Here is a 23,216-nt window from a genome sequence, read left to right on the forward strand (position 1 = left end):
TTTCACTTCCTGACCGGGGAGGCCCATTAGGACGTTAAACCCCATTTCATTTCATTACATTGCTAATGGTGACGGTCATGCGCCATGCAGTGAGTTACCAGGGTAATTTTTCCCCAGAGAGAGGCGTACGCAGTTAGACATAGGTTCTACTACCCATCTAAACGACTAGATGTGGAAATTAGAGTTGAAAAACTCCCCACATCCAACGTGCTACATATTTAAATAGCCTTGAGATCGTCTAGTATTGTCTTTGGTTATATTTGTAATTCTCTTATTTTGGCCAGGACTCACGTTGTGTATATTATTCTTACCATGAATAACAATGCAATAATTCGTTTCTACATTTTTATGTCAAGCATTGGATACATAGGTTACAAGCATAGGTTTCATTATAATACTTTAAATTAACATCTTTCTCTCAACTCAAACTCCTGTAAAAGTCGGGAAACTAACATACATCATATGGTCGTCTAAAGAACCCAGGCCGTGTCTGAATTGATGTCTACCCTCTGTCGAATGCCAAGAGCTCTGTTGGTTTTCTACCCCTGGGCTTCGACTTTCAATTATCTAAATGGTCAAATACGACGCAATTAATTATAATGATTGGTTACTAAGCCAAATGATGCAATAGGAATTTTCCCACACAAGTGATAAACATGATAATCTGGTTTCACCCAGAATCGGCTATGTTTTGGTTTTATAAATCGTTTTATGTGTCAACCACCCAATCATTCATTTGAGTGCGTGAGATATGATTTCTTTACAATAAATGCATGTGAATCTAATAATTAAAGATACAGCATGGTCGCAAAGACTATAGTACTACACATGTCCCTTGCTGCAATGACAAGGGAAAACCAGACTGGATAACCCAGATGAATTTTCTCGGCCAACTCGGGGTTCAAATCCGACCGTCGCCCAGCGACACTGAGCTATCCTTGAGAGCTCCTTATGTAAAGTCAGTCTTCAAGCACATTTATGCATAATGGCGAAATAAGAAATTATTATCAAGCACACATATCTAACATTATTTTTTGTTGAAATGGAATCCAATAAAAGATGCACAACATTGAACCTCTACAACGTCAAATATAATCTCATTTTCACTTTTTAGATACGCCAGAAATTGCATGTTCTCAGATTAAAAACGTGTAAAATTCCTACTCAACGAAAACAGTAACATAACCCATTCTTTATCAATACACATATCGAAGAAAACGTGGAGTGGTGTAAATAGTATCAACGTGTAGATTATTTTCTTTAAGGTAATAAACCTAATTGGTTGTGAATTTACCCCCGTATCATGTAACATTCAGTTCATTGGTGTTCAATCGTCACGTTGATCATTTCATTTGTAGACCCGATATTGAAATATCTCTCTCTCAACACGTACGTTAAATATAAGGCTATAATCTCGTTTACATAACTCTTTACCAGAGCAGGTCATGCCATAAGCACTGTACATGATTGATCAGATTGCAATACTAAAGTACATGACAAATATGGTGAACGTTCTCAGAAATGTGGTATCATCAGTTCTAGAGAGAGAGAGAGAGAAACTAGGTAATTTCGGGACTAGCATGGTTCAATTATATTTCAATAATGCTCTTGCCGCGTAGGTGTGGGAGGACCACGCCAGTTGTCTCAATGACAGACCTTATGATACAACGCGCTCGCGCTAACCATTTGGCCATCCAAACCCCCTCTAGAAAAAGATGGCATAGCCTATTTCGCCTACCATACCTAGCTAATTAGATCACTCTGTTACTTAGTATCAGTGAATGAAGGTTAATATAAGAAATGTTAATAACCAAAATTTACGACATTTAAATCTGTATACAAAAATGTTAGCATGTGAAATTATCATGTGTTCTGGAGGGTTTTGATATCCCGCCCCAAACACGAAACTCACATGCTATCTATAGCTAAATAGAACGATAGCTTAGAAATGGATAAAAGGTAGACTCCGGACAAGTTGTCCATTCATTTTAAAGAGTTTACGCCGTGCTGCAATATACATGCCTCTCTTATATTTTTAGACAGACATTGATATATCTGTAATGTACAAAACATGCCAAAGGGACCAGAGCATACTACCTATATATTTCAGATTATGATCTCCTCAAATATCAAAGTCAAGCTAAACAAGAAGACACAGTCATCAATACCCCGCACCCTTCTATACCAACTTACCAAGTAAAAAAGTCAACACGTCAAATTTGTTTCCATGGGAACACAAATATTATTAAATACGATAAATTATATTTCTAATTAACACACGGTATATATCTTATACTATAATCTGTTAGGCGTGTGTACAAATTTTCATAAAGATATATTGGACAGGTCGGTGGGGTTTGGGGACTATAAAAGAAGATAGTCCAAGACCAGAACATACAGAGTAGAGAACTATAACCACCAAAGGTATAACTTGTGCTGAATTGAATATCACTTACACCACTTTCCTCTTTCCATGGGGGGGGGCATGGTGACTCAAAGCGAAGTCATGAGGCGCTAGGGCTAACCAGGAAATCCAAGGTTATTCCGATGTGGTTTCCCTATGTTAGTTATGCAGATGGAGGGCATGACAAGGAACAGTGTCTAGTCGTTCGGATAGGACAAACACCGAAGATCCGTGTACACGTTGACATACGTCGTACACATAAAAGAACCCCTGACAATTCGAACTAAAAATAAGAGTAGGCCCCAGTACCGCTGCCTGGGCAAAATTTCCTTTATAGCGCACTATATGACATATGTCTATCTTCTTTTAGACCCATTTTGTGCAGAAAATACCAAGTAAATAACCAATAAAACATTTAAAATAGCTAATAAATTGAAAATGAACTTCACTCAGGAAAGTGCCACCTCTTTACCTTTCGATAAAAAAAGGTTCCAAACGTTTTGCTTAAAATATAAAACCTTTCAGAAATCAATTTCCGATAAAATGGTTAACAGTGTTAAACCTACTTACCCAATCCGATAGAAGAAATTTGCTCACTCAACGTAAACCACACACTAAACGAAAAGCCCGGACTTCTTATTTCACCTCATAAAATTGAGTTTGTATTTCCCTCTTCAGTTTTTTCTTACGTGATGAAAAGTTTCCCCACTTAATGTTCACTTCTTTTGCAGTCAGCTTGAAGCGTGAGTAACGCCAATATAGACAGCAATATACTTCACCCGTCGTTTACCGACTAATAATTTGTCTAAGAGCCTCACAAATTTCAATTTTCTTCCCGACTTGAATCTGTGATCGAATCATTTTTTTTCTGCTATATGCAAGCTACTGAGCCTTCACAATCAATATTTAAGTGTGTACATTCGCCCATTATTGACAAAATACCACACTGAACGAGTGACAGTCTCGGTTAGCTGTTACACTCGCTCTGATGTGGTCAATACACACATTTCATAATAATGCTTACTCCTTTTCAAGGGGTTATTCAAGCAATTAGTTTTGAATAGAAATAAGGATTTTCAATGATTTTCTCATTTAGACATGTATCAACACCCGCCTTCCACTTACTAGCAATAACTTAACGGTGGTTAGCAAAGATAAAAGAACACTGTAAGGAGTTTGAACAGAACCCGTAGAATAGCTAATGCTAACAAATCAAAGAAGAGAAGGAGGAAATGTCACTGTCTGGGCAAAATTCTCCCGCCCTGTATTTCATATCTTATCATATAAATAAAAATCTAATACATCACTAAACCTAACACGCCATTCCGAGTAAATGCTGGATACGAAGATAATTAAAGAAGACAAGAATTAAATGCCACTGTCTGGGCAAAATTCTCCTCCCCTGTATTTCATAACTTATCATATAAATAAAAATCTAATATATCACTAAACCTGGAGACGGAGAAAATTAAAGAAGAAAAGATATAAATGCCACTGTCTGGGCAAAATTTTCCTCCCCTGTATTTCACACATTATCATGTAAATAAAAATCTAATATATCATTACACCTATCACGCCATTCCGAGTAAATGCTGGATACGAAGATAATTAAAGAAGAAAAGATATAAATGCCACTGTCTGGGAAAAATTCTCCTCCCCTGTATTTCACACATTATCATATAAATAAAAATCTAATATATCATTACACTTTGCATGCCATTCTCTGCGAATGCTGAAGACGAAGTTTATTATCAGAATCCAAAACTAATTGTCATTAAATTAAAGTACAACATCATGTAGACCACTGAAATAGTAAAATAAAAGCATTTGGTATTATACAAAAGTACAATCTCATGTAGCAGTGAATAAAATTGGGTTTAATGTTGCAAAATAATTCAATAAAAGAAAACACAATGATGGGCCTATTATACAAAATGGGTGAGTTGGATAAAAATCGGAGACAACACTTGGGCATACAAGGAGGAAGTGTTATAATGTTTTTGAGAATTTGTTTTACTAGAAAACGATATACACCACGACACGATAAAATATAATAATGTTTTTGAGAAAATCGTTACTAGAAAACGAATATACATCACGAGAAAATATAATAATGTTTTTGAGAAAATCTTTACTGGAAAACGAATATACAACACGAGAAAATCATACACTGTTTTTGAGAAAATCTTTACTAGAAAACTAATATACATCATGATTGCCATCACTGCCTTCCATATTCTACTTTACTTACCATTATATATCCCAGTATGGCCGCAACCAAAATGTGTTTGAATTTCTAGACTTTATTTACAATAGATGATAAAAGACCAATACTCGTCAATCAAACAGTATGGCTTTCCTTTCTGATCATGGAGGTGGTGCTCTCGAACAGTTGGAATGCTTCTTCAAGTGTTAAGATGAGAAGAGATGAGAAAATACGATTATCAACAAGCTCTAAAGCGAACCTGTGGACATCCCGATAAACTTTATTGCAAATTTGAAATTAAAATGTACGGGCCCATTTTTATTTTTTAAAAAAAACCTCCCAAAGTCTTAGGACATCGTAAGATATATACTATTCAAAAAAAGTAGGGGATATTTGATTTTGGGGGCATAATACTAAAATATGCAAATCACTACGAAAAAAGTCACTATAGAACCTAACAGAAGAAACATTTCCAGTTACATGTGACGCCCAAACGCACCAATAGCTACCGCATGGAATGCAGGTGATGCTTGGGATCATCATGGGGGTCCAACCCAAGATTTGCACGACTCTGACTTTGAATGTTACAATCATTGTGGCATTGAATTCCAGGGTGGAAACATCAGTTTAATTGTTTTAGTGACCAGAAAACAAATTTTGATATGCGTCGGCTGACCCAAAATGAAAGGTTACGTGCCCTTGGCATGCTACAGATCGGCACAACACAGGCGGTTGTGGCGCGGACGATGAATGTTTCTCAGTCTGTCATAAGCAGGCTATGGTCCAGATACCGTGACACACAATCTGTACAGGACAGACCACGCGCAGGTCGACCAAGGGCGACAACTCAAGCCCAGGATCGATTTATCCGTACCTTGGCCTTGAGAAATCGTGTCATCACAGCAAATCAGATCAGCGCTCGTCTTCAAACAGACACTGGTGTGAGAGTGAGTGGCCAGACGATTCGGAATCGACTGCATAGGGGCCACCTTCGCGCCCGACGTCCTCGCGTGATCCCTTGTTTGAGAGATCATCACATTCAGGCAAGACGTCGTTGGTGTAGGGATCGTCAACTCTGGGATAATCGACGCTGGAGCAATGTGATGTTTTCAGATGAGTCAAGGTTCACTGTTGATTTTTTGGACAGACGTAGGAGGGTGTGGCGTCGTCGAAACGAGCGCTTCCAAGACGTTAACGTCATCAGACATGATCGATTTGGGGGTGGTTCTGGTATGGTGTGGGGAGGCATCACTGTTGCTGGAAGAACGGCTTTACATTTTGTTGCAGGGCGTGTTACAGACCAGTACTACCGGGACAACATCTTGGCAGTCCATGTTGTGCCGTTCGCACGACGTCATGGCCGCCGTTTCATCTTCCAGGATGACAACGCAAGATGTCACAGGGCCAGGATCGTTACAGGTTACCTCCAACAACAGAACATCACCACATTACCTTGGCCAGCACTGAGTCCCGACCTCTCCCCCATGGAGCATGTCTGGGACATGCTTGGACAGAGGTTACGTCAACGTCAACAACGTCCTGCCAATGTCCAAGAACTTGCTGCTGCGTTGCAACAGGAATGGGACAATCTGGACCAAAATGACCTTAGACGTCTCATTAGGAGTATGCCACGTCGGATCAATGCTTGTTTGGCAAACAGAGGAGGATTTACCCGTTACTGACTTGGTTGTGATGCTGTGGTAACTTTGCTGTTTGACCCCGGGTATCATTTTACCCTTATAATGGTCAGTCTGTGCCTTACTTAGTCTAACGATCATTTGGAATAAATCGATGAATGTGAACTTCATTTCATTTTGTCATTTGTTTCTTCGTCAGTTTCATTAGGTGACTTTAATAACACTTAAAAATCAAATATCCCCTACTTTTTTTGAATAGTATATATATGAAGGCAAGTTGTTATAGAGAGAGAGAGAGAAGAGAGAGAGAGAGAGAGAGAGAGAGAGAGATGGGGTTTAACGTCCACTCGACACAAACTAGGTCATTTCGGGACTAGCATATGGTTTAATTTTATTTCTATAATTCGCTTGCGCGTAGGGGTCTTTAGCAGGAAACCGTAGAAAGTTGTTATACGAAATTTCATACAAAACTTAAAAAATATCTATTAAAAGGTAATATTTCCAGGAGAGAGAGAGAGAGAGAGAGAGAGAGAGAGAGAGAGAGAAATAGGGTTTAATGTCCACTCGACACAAACTAGGTCATTTCGGGACTGACATAGGTTTTAATTTTATTTCGATAATTTGCTTGCGCGTAGGGGTCGTTAGCAGTGGGAGGAAACCGGATTTCCAGAGGGCCGAAAGACCCTTCCATTATATAAGTTAATCAAATATTAGTGGTTATTTCGGTAGGAAGTTTGATGGTTATAACAAAATAAAGCTGTAGATAAGGTACCCTCTTCGTGTCAATATTAGTGGACACGAATCCACAGCTTTTACAGTTTCATACAGATGGCGTTGTGAAAGCAAGATAAACTAATGTAAAATTCAAATGACCATAATTTACATTTTATATTACTTCTGATTGCAATAGCTTCGTATACGTGGATATTGAAATACGAACTTTGGTTTCTCATGCAGCATTTCTTGAGTCCGTTTCTCATGACCGTATCCCAAGGAGCAAAGAGACCATTTAGCAACCAATGTCCTATTGAAGTGAATTAACTGGCTTTTTACATTATACTGTCTAGGGTTTAAATTAAACAGAGGGAAGATCTGGTGACTTTAGACGATTTATCAATTGGCTAGTCACTGTACTGAATCTTAACTAGCTCCGGTCTTAAGTAATGGAGTATTTAGAAAGCCGGTCTCTTGGAGTCTGTCTAATAAATACCATTAAGGGTGACGGAGGGAGAACGATGTCGTGGGCCACTGTCTATAAGAAGCAATATTTGGTTATTGGGAAGGTAAACAAGGAGTTTGATGAATGAGGTTTTTTATATAAGAATACCCTTTCTATTTGATATAAAGCATCTTAAAGTAGACTGTCGTGTAGTTGCGGATATGATCTTTTAATGATTGTGTACGGAACGAATAAACCCTTTTTACTACCAACTGCGTTCCATTTTCTTTAAAACGGAATTCAATATATAATGAATGTTTTCAGACATGGAGTTGTCAAAATGGTATTCCAAAAATAAGATTGATCTAATTTTCTAATATTGACCTAATTTGACTAATATTGACCTAATTTTACTAATATTGACCTAATTTTACTAATATTGACCTAGATTTCTGAAGAATATTGACCTAGATCTCTAAAGAATTAACAGATTAGTGAGGTACTATAGATTAACCAGATTGAAATGCCGAAGCAGGTTGATCGTGCTGAATCAAAAACATCTATTGAAGTTGAAATTATCACCGTGTTTCACAGTCGATATACATATAGTGATATGAATATAACATTACTTTTTGTTTTGCAAAATGTCACCCGGTTAGAATTCGTACAAAACTAATATGGTCTAGCAAAAAGTACACAATTTTAAGTTGAAAATTTTCTTTTAAGGAATTTAAACAGCAGGTAAGCAACATGTATCCTGAAGAAACCGTGTTCCGAGACATTACTGCCAATTATATGTTTATAATGTCTGAAAAGACCTTTACATAAGCCCATTTAGCCCCTTTAAAGGCTCAATACCACTCTTGTTGTAACTGAATAATATGTCCCAGTCTTTATACTGGTCAACAAATTGTACTTTTTTACAATATTACAATTAATTGATGATACAAATTTCATCTTAACACACCTAATTTAAAAAATTGGAAAAATCCAACTAAATGATTTGAAAAGCCTAACGTAAAGCTTTTCAAATGTGACTTGGATTTAAAAATATTTTCGAACCCTCTGGACAGGTAAAATGGGATTTAATGGATAATTTACATAACAGGTAGGATACTTAAACATCTAATACTTAGAATAAGGCTATTATTTATTTTCTGGAGCTGTCAAGCCAGCAAGAGTGTTATTGTCCCTTTAAGGAAACTGAAAAGATATTTATTATCATTTATTTGATATTTCTTTTATCCACTATAAATGTTTGGCACCTTTCCGTACAGGTAAAAAGAGATATACAACAACTGTTAAAGATTATCAGATATAATCTATACCAAATATTTATAGACTTCCAACAAAAGATAAACCACTAACTTGGCAAATTTATTGAATTTCGTTGAAAACAATTACTGTAATTACCTTATTCTATAAAATTTGGAATTGTGTTTTTGCATTAATAACAAGACTGTTCTGAAATTACCACCGTCTTTCTACAATTATTATGATAGATGGAAAAGGATTTAACATCTTGCTTTTCTGCACCAACCGGAAAAATGAAGACAGGCATACGTTATGTGAAAATGAAATAAAATGAGGTTTAACGTCCTACCGTTCTGCTCCTACTGGGCTAATGAAGACGGTCATACGCCAGGCAGTGTGCTATGAGGGAAATTTTACCCGGACAGCGGCTCTATGGCCTACTCTCTTATTTTGAATTCCAACTGTCACGGGTTCTTTAACGTGCACGCCAGTGCATGTGCATCTCGGTTTTTCGTCTCTTCTGAACTACTGTACGCTGTCCCTTGCAAGGCCGTCCGTGCTATACACCACTTACATTCATGCGTGCAGGAACTTTCTCGGCCACGGCAGGGATCGAACACTGGACCTGCAGGTTAACAAGCCGACGTTCTATTCATTGAGCCACCGTGGCTCCTCATGCGCTATGTAATGTGCTATGAGAGATATTGTGCCAGGACAGCGGCGCCACAGTATACTCTCATTTCCAACTTTCACGGGATCTGTCATCCATATACCCGGAACCTCTTTGCGTAGTATCTGAACAACTCGGTGCTTTCCCTGGCCAGGTCCCCCGTCCTGCACCACAGGGGGAAACCAGGATGGGAAATCCTAAGAAAGTTCTGGGCTAACACGGGACCACCTGGTTAGTGGGGCCCGCGCAGCGCCATACAAACCGAGCCACAATTTTAATAAACAGACCCAGCCGATATTCTTGTCATAAAGAGAGTTACCACAAAACACACACTCTGTATAATGTAGATTTACAATAAAATCTGATTTAATTCGTATAAAAGCCGATTCATGATGCATATCAGACTACACTGAGACTCTGCTAAAACCTATATATCTAAAATGTCGAACTGGGCTTTTTCATTAAGAAGTAATCGGCCATAGTCTTTACCTATGGGACATCGCTTTGATCGTACACCATGCCTGATACCTAAAGGACTGAAATGTAAATTCTATTTCAGAAATCATTCAGAATTATGTCTGCAAAATATTTCCAAAGTGTATTATCTAACACTCAAGAGACGCTTTCAATGAAATTGGGTGTGCGGTGAAGCATAAAAAATCTTGCGAACATTTTTCAGTCTCATTCAAAGTTGAAAAATACATATGTACAGGGTCTTTTATGCGGACCATTCAGCATTTTCAGATTGTCAAATTCGAATATTTATTGATAATCGATTTCAAATCAGACACGCTTTCAAATCAATTCAGTGTATGTTAAAGCTATAAATACATCTTCCAAAAAAGGAAAAAAAGAAGAATTATTTATAACGAATCCGTTCAATTAAGAATGTCTCCTACATTTTTGACCCAATAAATTGAATATAGGTTGGGTTAAAGTAGTGATAAAATACTTACATACTTGGAATTTAAACGTATCGTCGATTCTTGGAATTTAAAGATATCTTGTTTCGTGGAATTCATAGGTGTCGACCTTTTTCATAACCATTACCTGTTCGTTAATGTTAATTATTACGAAGACACGCCCACGCGATCCCGTTCTTTAGAACAGTCTACCGTAGCCCCATTTTGTGTTTGCTTTATTTTTCATGATTACTAGAGTTGTGCATTATATTTTATTTAATTGATCAACATATTGTTTGGACGGCGAACATTTTGTTATTTTTGTTGAAATCACGTGTCATTGATTAAACGTTGCAAATTGAACATACCTTGTCAGGAAACGAATCTTAAACAAATGTTGGACGCCTGTACCGAGTGAGTTCGGGTGAAATCTTGATAACTTATACAAAGGTTAACTAAATATATTTTTTATCTTTTAAAAATGATAATGTAGGAGGACTGTAGAACAAAAGACAGACACAAAACACGATGCAGGAATACGACAACTACCCTTTCCAAACAAGATGGTAGAAACGGTGGTCGATGTATTAATTATATCTTTTCCGCATTGGATATGTTTCAATATGAATAGTCACACTTTGAGCAGCACAAAATCTATTATCTATAATAACTTAATTCAGTTAGTGCACATTTGGCAATTTGTACACTAAATTTAAACCGACCGTTTTGCGTTTCTCGACCTTTTAGTGTAAGGTCTTGGAAATATTCACCATCTTGTCATCCTGGTTTGACACTTGGTCAGATGCAAATGAAATGAAATGGGGTTTAACGTCCTACGGTTTTGTTTTGTTCCGAACTGGGCTAATGAAGACTGGCATACGCCATACAGTGTGCTATAAGGGAAATTTTGCCCGGACAGCGGCACTACGGCCTACACTTATATCGAATTCCAACTGTCAAGGGATCTTTTACGTGCACGCCAATGTGTCACCCGAATGACTAGACAGCTGTCCTTGTCAGGCCCTCCGTCCTGCATCACCGACAAGGGGGAACCACGCCGGAAAATCTGGATGAACTTTCTCGGCCAATGCAAGGATCGAACACCCTACCTCCAGGCTAGCAAGCCAGCGTCTTATCCACTTAGCCACCGTGATCCCCTTGGTCAGATGCACATTTATTCACCACTATTGTAGGTCCATCTTTTATAAATAATGCTTTCTTTAATAATTATTTTGATCTTCTACCAGTTTTGTCTCATAATCAGGATTTTAAGTTGGATATATTTACATGAAAAATGTATGGTATGTAAAAGTGGCGCGATGAATAGTGGTACTTTACGAATGCGTTTATGTAGAAATGTAGGTAGTCAACCCCCTTAAATATTTGTATCAGATAATTGTGATGTATTTGACTCCCAGTGTGTAAAAAGATTACAATCCTCCAAATGTTACATGGAATTCGGTAACCGTGAAACTCTCCGAATTGTGTTCACGCGTATTAAGACGTGCTCATGAGAAACCGCACATAATCACTTGAAACTGTGATATAGATCATTTGTTTAATTATTAGCTAAAACAAACCACAAAAAATTGTGCGATAATGAAGTGGACGGTCATGAAGAAGGCGAACTGGCTGGCTTTGGTTCCCCGACCAGGAGATCCAAAGTTCGATCTCGTTGTTGACTGGAAAGTTCCATGGGGTGTTTCAACACCCTGTCCCCCTTACAGTGGTGCAGGACGGAGGGGGCTTGTCAAGTATTGTGTCTAGTCCCGTGTATACCATTGTCACTGCATAACGTATGCCGGTCTTCTTGAACCTGGGGGGTTGGATGGCCGAATGGTTAACACGTGCGCGCTGTATCATAAAGTCTGTCATTGAGTCAACTGGCGTGGTTTCGAATCCCCGGTTGTACGTGACAAGAGTAGGGTCGCCTGTCCAACTTCGTGGGTTTTCTCCGGGCCCTGCGGTTTCCTCCCACTGCTAAAAACCCCTGCGCGCAGGCGAATTATGGTAATAAAATTGAACCATATGTTAGTCCCGAAATGTCGAGTGCACTTTAAACCCCATCTCTCTCTCTCTCTCTCTTCTCTCTCTCTCTTCTTAAACCCGGTTCAAGCAAAAATGTAAATCGTTAAATCCCATGTAACAGTCTGGTACACGTCGACGTGATCTAATATACATAGACGATTTTTTTTTATATTTTCCCATTATTTTAGTAATTTATTTTATACTAAGTTCTTGGTTCGTTTATTTATTCTCCCCATTCTTTCGTAATAACAAATGCTGTATTCAAAACACGTTAATTTTCTCATTTGTGGGGATTGAGGGTAATACAAGCAAACCTATGCAATACAGTGTACATTTTTATATTTATAAATTGAATATCGATATTGTCTTTGTTTCAGTCGGCTATTGATAGAATACAATTTACATGACAGTAAAAGTCTATCATCACTGTAGAGTCTCTAGAATTGCATAGCGGATATAACTGATTTAGATTTTTCTTTGTAACAAGAATTGCAATATGGTTGTGCAGAACCGGAACTAAAAAATATAACCAACGCGCTTGTGAATAATTTGCTTTCAATAAATTTAATTACGATGTCGTAATATAGTAATAAATTGGAGATTAACGGCCCACTGTTCTGCACACGCTAATTTTTACACGGAACCTCTTTTTTTCCTATCCGAAAGTTTGTGCCTTTGACAAGGGGGATAGCAGACTGAAAAATGCTAAGGAACATCCGCAGCCAACACCAAGCCAGTGCCTTACTCGCCGAGCACCCATATTCATAAAACAACGGTTGCTAGATTAGTCTGAAATTCACAAACTTTTAGGTAGGTATCTCCCCTTTACCACAGACACGTGATTCGTTTACAGCCGTTGAAAGCTTTTATTTAGTTTAAAAAAACTCACGCAAAACCAAAGAAAAGTACCCTTACTAGCTAAATGGAAGAATAAAAAGTAAATAAGAAAGGTTTGGGCTATGATCTAATGTGTGTCATAGCATAATCATATCCGAAAAACGGAAAGTTCAGCAACCTTGACATTGAACGAACCTTAAACTTTGCAACTCGATTATCATAGCTAGACATTTCAGTTGGAAAGCGCGCAACTTGGTATTCGCGATTATATTTTCTATCTATTGCGGAATCTGCGAGGTTTCCAGTTGGGCCAGGAATCAATCGAAATAAGTGCCGAAAAATGCAGGGTATTACGTAAAGGCCTTGATAAGATATACGGAGTTAAAACGAGATCAAGCCTACTATTGAAGATGCCGAGCCCCAGGATACATTAATACATTATAACCGAGTTGAACGTGGCGTCTTCAAAACGTACCGTGAAATTACCTTCTTCTGCGAAGCGTCCGTTTGTGTACATTACTAATATTCACCATTGATAGGTACAGATACAGGGACGTTAATCACAAAAGTGCGACAAAAATATGTTAACTCTTTGAAGACCTCAAATAAAGGAATAAAAAAATGGGCCTTAACGTCCTCGCTAATTAAGACTGGCATACGCCATACAGTGTGCTATGAGAGAAATATTATCTGGACAGCAATAGAATTCTGTCAAGGGTTATGTTACGTGCACCCCAAGGTGTAAATGGGACCTCGGTTTTTATCGTACCATCCGAACGACTAGGCACTATATTTTGCCAGACTCCCTGTCCTGCACCTCTGACAAAGGGAAAACCACGCCAGAAAATCGCGAGGAACTTTCTCGACCAACACCGGGAACCAACCCATAATTATCATTCAGGTTAGCTAGCCAGTGCCCTACCCATTGAACCACCGCGGCTCCACACCTCAAATGAGATATGTCGTCGCGGGAAAGACGACTGAAATAAACATTAAAATACTGTTCTGATGATAGTAATGACGTTAACGTTAGTTAGTGTTGTGATACCGATGTGTGTACATATCGACCAGTATTTAACCATTCCATAAACCCACTAAAGATCAGCCTCGACAGATAGAAGGCTTCAAGATGTCTGGATAGACACTCTTACCGACAAATCTTTCTATTTTCTGATAATTCGAGTGTTTCTTCTTAGTTTGATAGAAATCAAATTATATCTCGAGACCCCTATTAAGATTCTTACTAGCCGTTAATTCTGAACAGCGACGGTAACCAAAGTTAGTCTTGTTCAAAATTTCAAAATTGCTTTTTTGCCAGCTTTGAATAGGTAGTTAGCTTAATTGAAATTAAATTACCCGCTGAAAATGACCAATAAAATAGGTTATTTGGTCTATAAGGGATATTGAAGTTTGTTTGGAGTAGACATTTTGAAAAGTAAGTAGGCGTAAATGAGCTAAAAGAGCAATAAGACGCTTGCTAAAAAGTCTCCAGAATGAATAAGATTGAGCGGAAATTGGAATTTGTTTCCGAAAACAGTTTTCTGCCGAACTTCAGTCACAATTGGAGAGAGAGAGAGAGAAATGGGGTTTAACGCCCACTCGACACAAACTAGTTCATTTCGGGACTAACACATAGTTCACTTTTATTTCAATAATTCACTTGCACGTAGGAGTGTCTTTAGCAGTGGGAGAAAACCGGAGGACCCGGAAAAAACCCACGAGGTTGGAAACCAGGCCAGTTGACTCAATGACAGACCGTATGATACAACGCGCACGTGACAAATGGAGAGAGAGAGAGAGAGGAGGGGATAGAGGGTGGGTAACGTCCACTTGACACAAAGAAGTTAATTACGGGAGTATCATATAATACTATTGTCACGTAAAATTGTGAAGGAGTGGGTAGTGTTGCTCAAATATTGGGACTAAAGTCTACACCTTTGAACACATGTTATGGACTGCGAATAAAAAACAAGCATAATCGCAAGTGAACTCAATACATGAAAAAAATACCACAAACCAAAGTGGCACGGAGTTTCCATGAATGGGTGTGCATACCCTGCCTCGCGCGCAAGACTACCGGTGTAACTACAAGTACTGTTATACGTATATCTTTCCTATATATTCCAGTCATTCTAGCTGAAAAAAGGGCCCAAACCCAAGACAAATTGCAAAAGAATTTCTTTTGGTGGTATGCATTTCAATAAGGTCCCCTGCACATCATACTTAAAATGTTCCAAAATATTTTTGGTGAAAAGGGATCATAATTCTTCCTTCATCTTTCATATATGAATATGCCCCTCTACGATGACATGACCTGATCCCCCGCCACCAGTGAAAAACTTATTTTCCCCCTAAATTTGAAACTCTTTGACTTAGCTCCACGAAACCAGTACATACTCCGATAATCTTAGGGTCAAGGGTACCTAAAAAAAACTAGAACAGTACATAGGACTTAAATATTCTTTATTATTATCATACACCACTAAACATGGATATATTACTTCACATGTCGTCTATAATAACACTGACTCAGTGACTGACCCAAAGTTATCACAAGTGAATATTATGAGCAATACCACGTAAAAAGTCCAACACATGGCAACTGTTGAATTTACGCCAGTACACGCACTATTCAGTCTCTATATACTTGGTGTGTAGAACAGGTTTTTTTCCAGCTATTATCTGTTCCAAAGTAACTTCTTGTAAAACTTTACGTTTCTTCAGGACCTCTTTTTATAAAAACTTCCATATTATGTTGATATGACAGTCACTAACTGAAGCCCGAAATCATCTGTGACCCCTTCTATATTCTTGTTGGTTCTTGGAAGTTGGACTACCAGGTCTCCAAATTCATTGTCTGTGTGGTAACGTTGCTGAGGTCCCTTCATCTGAATTTTACGGTATATACACCGATAGAGATGAAATACATCCGAAAATTGGTATTCTAGGACTTGTTTGTATGTAGATCATAGACACGTGGATCTATGTGGTCTAAACCGATGACTGATTGAAGTTTGGACCCTCAGGTTGGTCTCTGTTGAATATAGTAAAATTCTAGCTGGATTGTTTGTACCACTGCCAGACGAAGGAAAGATTCCCCATTAAAAGTTTCTTTATATTGATCTGGTATTTTAATTGCATGGCCTGTGAAGCTGGTGGTAAAGGTACCAGGTTTCCTGGCATTATTCTTTGTATTGGTCTGGTATTTTCATGGCCTGCGGAGTTGGTGGTAGATGTACCAGGTTTCCTGGCAGTATTCTTAAAACGTCTTATAGTACGTTTGAGGTGTCTATATAGGTGGCAGCTGTGCAGCTGTAAGTTCCTTCTGATAGTTTAACGACTGCAGCAATGGCAATTTATTGTGCAATCACTACTAGAGTTCCAATGCCTCTTTATGGAATTTTCCACCTCAAGAATCCTTTGACGTACTGGGTCACCAGCACCACATCTCTCTGGATCTTTACTTTGGCTTTACATTTACCATGTCTGCGTTTGTCGCATTACCAGACAACAGTAGCATTAGCAAGGACTCTTTCACGATAAATCCCTGGTAATGTACTCCATGGCAATGATATACTTTTGCAAGTTTACTGCAAATCGTGCTTAACTTTAAATTTTGTTTATTTCTGTGATATTCGTTTTTCATTAGCTATTTTGAAACTATTATAGCGATACCGGTCAGCTTTTTATTTAAATCTTACATAATACCGCTTTAAGAATTATTTATTTTAACTTAGATTTAAATCCTATTTTGTAGTCCTCTAGATTAATTGTCTGCTTTGACTCAAAGATTTTTTCTATTGATCAGAAATTTACACAAGTTTCTAAAGAGGATTATAAGGTCAGAATTCTAAGTTTATAAACGAAACCAGATTTAAATTTTCATGAGACATAGATAAAACGTCTACATGTCTTCAATTGATTTGACAGTTGAGTGACATCCTATCTTTGATCTTGTATCTTATAGACGTGTTCCATTAGTTTATCCATCTATAGGACTGTTGGTAGCAATGGTTTAAATGATGTAGAATGTCTGGATGTCTATGAGCACATCACACTAATCACTTCCTTGAACAAACTCACAAAAATAGTTTTATGTCATGACTTGAGTCTTTTCATGTTTTGTAGTGTTTTTTTGGGGGGTTTTAAAATTATATTCTGAGAATATACAATTTCCTGGTAAAATGAACAGAAATAGCAACCTGACAGTGGGAAGGGCATCTATAAAATCACGGAAGAGATTATTTTATTTATTAATGTAGCCTGAATTAAAATGACGCAAAAGCATTTACATTCCTTTCTATACCGCCTTCCGATTTTTGGTTTTAATCTTTTCCAGTTGTAGAAAATGAAATGAAAATAACGGGGCTTAACGCCCTACTGTCTTTCTTCGACTGGGCTAATGAAATGAAAATAATGGGGTTTAACGCCCTACTGTTCTTCTTCGACTGGGCTAATGTTGGCGTGAAATCCAGAGAAAGTAATATGGATTTTAGACAGTCACAACCTTCGTTCCGATTAAACGATTTCAATAATTTTTTTTTACCATTATTCTGGTTAGTAAGATTTAAGTGTCTACATTTACTGTTTATTCTAGAATATTAGGAATTTAATTATGACATGTATCAAAGACGACGACGATGATGGTGATGATGATGGTGTTGACAAGACTTGTTGAAAAGACGACATTGAATAAACCAATGGGTTTTTTTTAATATATTGGGTGTCTTATCATTATCCTAAAAAAAAAAAAATGGTGGGGGGGGGGGGGTTTAACGTGTGCGCGTGAAATCATAAGGTCTGTCATAAAGTCAAGTGGCTTGGTTTTGATCTATTCCTCGCTTGTACCTAACAAGGAGTAAGGTCGTCTGTCCAACCTCGTGGGTTTTCTTGAGTCCTCCGTTTTCCTCCCACAGCTAAAGACCCCTACTCGCAAGCGAATTATTGAAATAAATGACCTGGTTTGTGTCGAGAGGACGTTAACCCCCATTTCTCTCTCTTTCTCTCTCTGTCCCTTATCCTAAATTAGACTTTAATAGACAAAAAGTTAGAAAAGGAGCATTATTGACAAGGAACATATTAGATTCAGTATCGAATTTTAAAAGATAATTATAAAAAAAGAGAAGCCTTTTCGATCTCCGGGAAAAAAGTAGAGAACGAACTATTGCTGACGATGGATTTCTTAGATTCAGTAACGATTTAGAAAAAAAATGATAAAACAAATGGTAGCCTTTTCAGATTCCACGATGTGTGAAAGAGAGTAGTAATTGAGATATTGTTAAAAAGTTGAATGCGAGTATTACTAGACACGATACTATAATGGTCCGGGATTAATAGAAAATGGGTGAGTCACTGGAAATATGTCGCCAAATCTCCATGACAATTACTGTAACTTGTTGCTGTCGACGGTGTCCTTTGAAAACCCCTTTACACCAAAATGTGTCATCACGCAGATTGATATACAAAAGTCAGTTATTATGATTGGACGGACTAGATCGGTTTGAATTAGTCTGTGATGGACCCATTCAATGCGACGTTTTGCAGGTTCGCTTTGAAAAAGTTAAAATTTATGAATCGTATGGTTTATTTACACGCACTTGAAGGGATTAAAAAAAAATCCTACATTGTCCATACTGTAGTATACTAAACTACATAATATAAGAAATTATAATCATTTTAAGTGTGTGGGTTTATTATCGAATGAGAAACACACTCATTGGAAGACGTTCGCCATAGTGTTAGACCTCAATGCATCATTCTATGCCATCAAATGCGCAGAAGGGCGTATTGTTTGATTTATTTATGATTTGTACGCAAGAAAAGTCGTATTTTATTGTTAAACATAATCATCTTCATCTCATCCAACGTTTTTATGCCCAAAATGTTGCAATTGATAACGAATACAGACATAACAGAGCCAAGATATGTTTTCCTCACAAAAATTAAAAGGCTCCACAAAATAATGCTACACAATCAATCAAGTACACATGCTACCAAGGGAGTCAATGGTTAGTGTAAATCAAGTTTGACAATGATCTGGTCAATGCATGCGATGACGTGTAATATAATAACGTCGATGATTTAAAGATAATTTGAGTCTAATGGATCATCAATGCCATGTGCCGTTTACACTTTAGTTTTCAAATTCGTAATAAATCATCCCAGTAACAGACGTGAAAAGAAAGCTCAACGACGAGGATGCGCGATGGCAACGCAATCAAAAATGAATTTATATTAATTTTACAAGTTATGGATAATGTGCATAAAAAAGAAACATGTCCCTTCCAAAATCAGTACCGTAGCTTATATTCACATAACGCATTTCTTGCCATTAACCCTCTGCAAACGCATTATAAACGATATTGTTTAACCTTTCGGAAACTATAAGGATGATATCAGCGTATAGGACTGAGACTAAGAATGTAGTACCTCTACCTATTGCTATCCCCCACCTTCGCTTACATGGCTATTTGTTGTACTAGAATCAAAGAATAGTGCTTGAATTTCTATTTTTCTGTCAGATTTTTGGTGCATATTCGTGATTTTGGTGCGGAAGGATCGGGAAGTAAACAGGCATTGATTACGGCGATCGCTTATTAAGGCGAAGCGGAAGGATCGGCAAGTAATCAGACACGAATTAGGGTAATCTCCTACTGAAATAACGCCAGTGCCGACATATTCTTTTTGTCGGGCTTAGTAAAAAATCTAACTGATCAACCTCTTCAAATATTTATATCAGATGATTGTGGGATGGTTGACGCTTTATTATAAAGATTAAGATCATCGGAATGTTAAAAAATGCTAAAGGCAAAGAAATGCCATGGATTTAACACTAATATTAACGGGGAGGGAATTGCTAGTATGACTCCATATCTCTATTTTTATTTTCCGAGTTGCTGCTCTTGCCTCAAATGTAAATGAAATTTTGATATTGACCTAATAGTAAGTGAAGGGGGACCGCACTAAACGCAAAACAAAACCGACAAGACAAACCTCCGGACACGACAAACTACACAGACAGTCCACTACGCTGTAAGGCTGATAGATGATGGTTCAACGAACATGTAACGGTTTATACAACTCGCTGTTTAATTTCAAGAAACTTATGAAAAATCTCATCAAGCAAAGTAACACGTTAATAGGTTTATAAATTATAAATTGCATATTAAATGTTAATTTGTTTGTAACTGATAATTGAGACCCTTTTACTAAATCATTAATTCACTTTCCGGGCACACAATTACCTAGCCTGTCACCACTTTAAGTCTAGATCATGTATCAGTCTGTTATCACTACTAGCTAATGCTTCCTGAAAATGGTTATATCAGGAATCGATTCCACAGCAATAGGAAATATTCAAATTTTGATAAGGGGAGATCACAAATGATAAAATAGTGGGTTTTTGTGTCCCGAGGGCACTGTCAATCATAGTGTATTTAAGATGTGATTTAGGCGAACCGACAGGAACCTTAAACACCAGATGTAAAGTAATGGTTCTGGAATGAGAGCTTAATATCTTTAAATAACCAATATGCTTTAATCTTTATTTGATGATAGAAAGCACAGTGATTGGTGTTTGCACATAACGTAGCATACTAGTAGTTCTTGCTTCTGGCATATCTTGTAACTAGTTGTTCAGGATTCGGAATTCCACGTCCAGTCATTTCTCTAGTGACGGGTGTTGTACACAATATGGTGTATTCGAACACTTACGAATTTCAATTGCACATTTTCAATTAATTCGGAAGATCTAGTACCCCTACCTCTGCATTTTCGGACATGTACATGTATAGCCATGACTTAACGTCGTATTTACCAGACTTAATGGAATTTAGTGAATATTCGTGCTTGCCTTTTGACATTTTTATGAATAGCCTTTATGTCACCCTCCACCCCCGCATACTCTCTACAGAGTGTTCGTAGTGTCATTTGTCTTTCTGTGGAAGCCAAGAACGGGCTTAATGAAATAAGTAAAAGGACGACTTCTTCCGTATCAAGTTTAAAGTTTTTACGTAGCGTGCATAGATCATGTCGGTCTGGAAGCTAACGAAGCCAGATTCGTTACCCTTTCCCAATCTTGACATTAATTAGGAACTACCAGACAAGCTCATTATATAAAATAAATGTGAGGAGCATGCAACTCAAAGTCTGTATAAATCCGAGCATAATGTAAGCGATATGTTATTCCGATAATGATATCACTGCATCGAGTAATGTCAAAGGCGAGCCCCCCTTTCCTTCATTTGTCATTTTTTATGAGACAATTAGCCATTATTTTAATAGCTTTATTAATGAAGTCATTAACAGGGGATTACTAGATAGTTGCCATGCCTATGACGGACGGTGTGGTGTCATCTTTTGGGTTAATACGAAAATATGTCTTGTGTTTTATTTGTGAATCTAAACCTTTGAAAACCAGGACTTTAAATCTCGTGACAGTAAGCCTAATCTCTTATTGTTCCCATAAACAGGGGATCCACAAAACAATAATCATGTTCTTTTGAGCTAATAATACCCTCAACTATAAAAAAAATCCAAAAGAATAGCGATTTTATATCTGTTGAAGGACATTGGTCTTGTTTTAAACCTTTGTTTTATGTGCTTCTAATCCTCTTTCACAATTGGAGTCAGGGTGGCTCACTGGGTTAAGGCGCTGACTCACTAACCAGAAGTTCTGGGATTCGATCCTGGTGTTGACCAAGAAAGTACATGAAATGAAATGAAATGGGGTTTAACGTCCTATTGTTCTGCTCCTATACTGGGCTAATGAAGACGGGCATACGCCATACAGTGTGTTATGAGGGAAATTTTGTCCAGGCAGCGGCACTATCGCCTACTCTTATATCGAATTCCAACTGCCAAGGGATCTTTTACGTGCATTCCAATGTATACACGGGACCTCGGTTTTTCGTCTCACCCGAAGGACTAGACAGCTGTCCATGTCAGGCCCTCCGTCCTGCATCACTGACGCCGGAAAATCTGGATGAACATTCTCGGCCAATGCATGGATCGAACACCCGATCTCCTGGCTAGCGAGCCAGCGTCTTACCCAATTAGCCACGTGATCCCCGAAAGTACATGCGATTATCCAGCGTTGTCTCCCCTTGTCATTGGTGCAGGACGGTGGGCCTGAGTCGGAACAGGAACATCGTCTAGTCGTTCCGATGGTATGGAAAATCGAGGTTCCGTAAACACGCTGATGTCCTCGATAAAAAGCCCCTTCAAGTTTGAATCCAATTGTTTTCCGGGTAATAACAAACTGTATGGCGTATGCCCGGCTTCATTACGCCGTTTGGGGCCGAAAAGTAGGACTTTCAGCAACATTATTATTAAAATTTTAAACCCAGTAATTATCCTATACAGATGGTCCGATTGATTATGTAATTAGCAGTATTTTATTGTAATCGATGGCATCTCCCGAAAACACCATGCCAACTTTAGTCACCAATTGTTCAGATTTTACATTTTGTAGGTGCGTATCAGCCCCCCGACCCCACTGTTCATGTGGAGTCTATACAGGAGAGCCTATACATATAAAAGAGTAGAGTTCCTACAGAAATGGTCTCAGCTGCAAGAAAATCGACTTTAAACTTTCAAAATTTTCTGGGGCAGGGGGAAGGGGATGGGGAGAGAACACTGCACCTTCCGCAGTCAGTCATGCCGGAACAGCTCCCAACCCAGCTCATTTTTCTGCACACGCCCCTTTTTAAAAAGAGTCTGATTGATCTACCTCTGACAGCATATAAACGATGCATTTAAATGAGTTACAAATAATCCTCTTACGTTTCATTTGTCAATCAGTAATGCTCTTAAATCAATGTTAGTAACTTGAGATATTTATCACTAAAGAGAGATTATATACACTATTAACATATCATCCATAAATCTCCTATATATATACTACAGCTCAGTACTAATCTTAATTGGTGATCGATGTTTCCGTAGTTAATGGAATATGTCAATATAACGTACATTTGTCTCCTTAAAGAAAGTACCATAAACAAGATTTGTCGATATAATCACGATAAGATACTATACATCGCTCCATTTATTTTGATTAGTATAAGCGATAATATCGTGTATACATTGATTTGATGAATATGCTAGATGATATCTCTG

General features: G+C 37.9%; 1 protein-coding gene across 1 annotated transcript in view; it reads right to left on the reverse strand.

The window, feature by feature from the left end:
• LOC126821976 (uncharacterized) overlaps positions 1-3,201 on the reverse strand; it is a 113,121-nt gene extending 109,920 nt beyond the window's left edge. Inside the window, exon 1 of the mRNA XM_050550657.2 lies at positions 2,975-3,201. The gene's annotated coding sequence lies outside the window, so the exon portion shown is untranslated. The remainder of the gene's footprint in view (positions 1-2,974) is intronic.
• Between the last annotated feature and the right edge of the window lie 20,015 nt (positions 3,202-23,216).

This window comes from Patella vulgata, chromosome 5, assembly GCF_932274485.2.
Source record: "Patella vulgata chromosome 5, xgPatVulg1.2, whole genome shotgun sequence".
NCBI classification, from domain to species: domain Eukaryota; kingdom Metazoa; phylum Mollusca; class Gastropoda; family Patellidae; genus Patella; species Patella vulgata.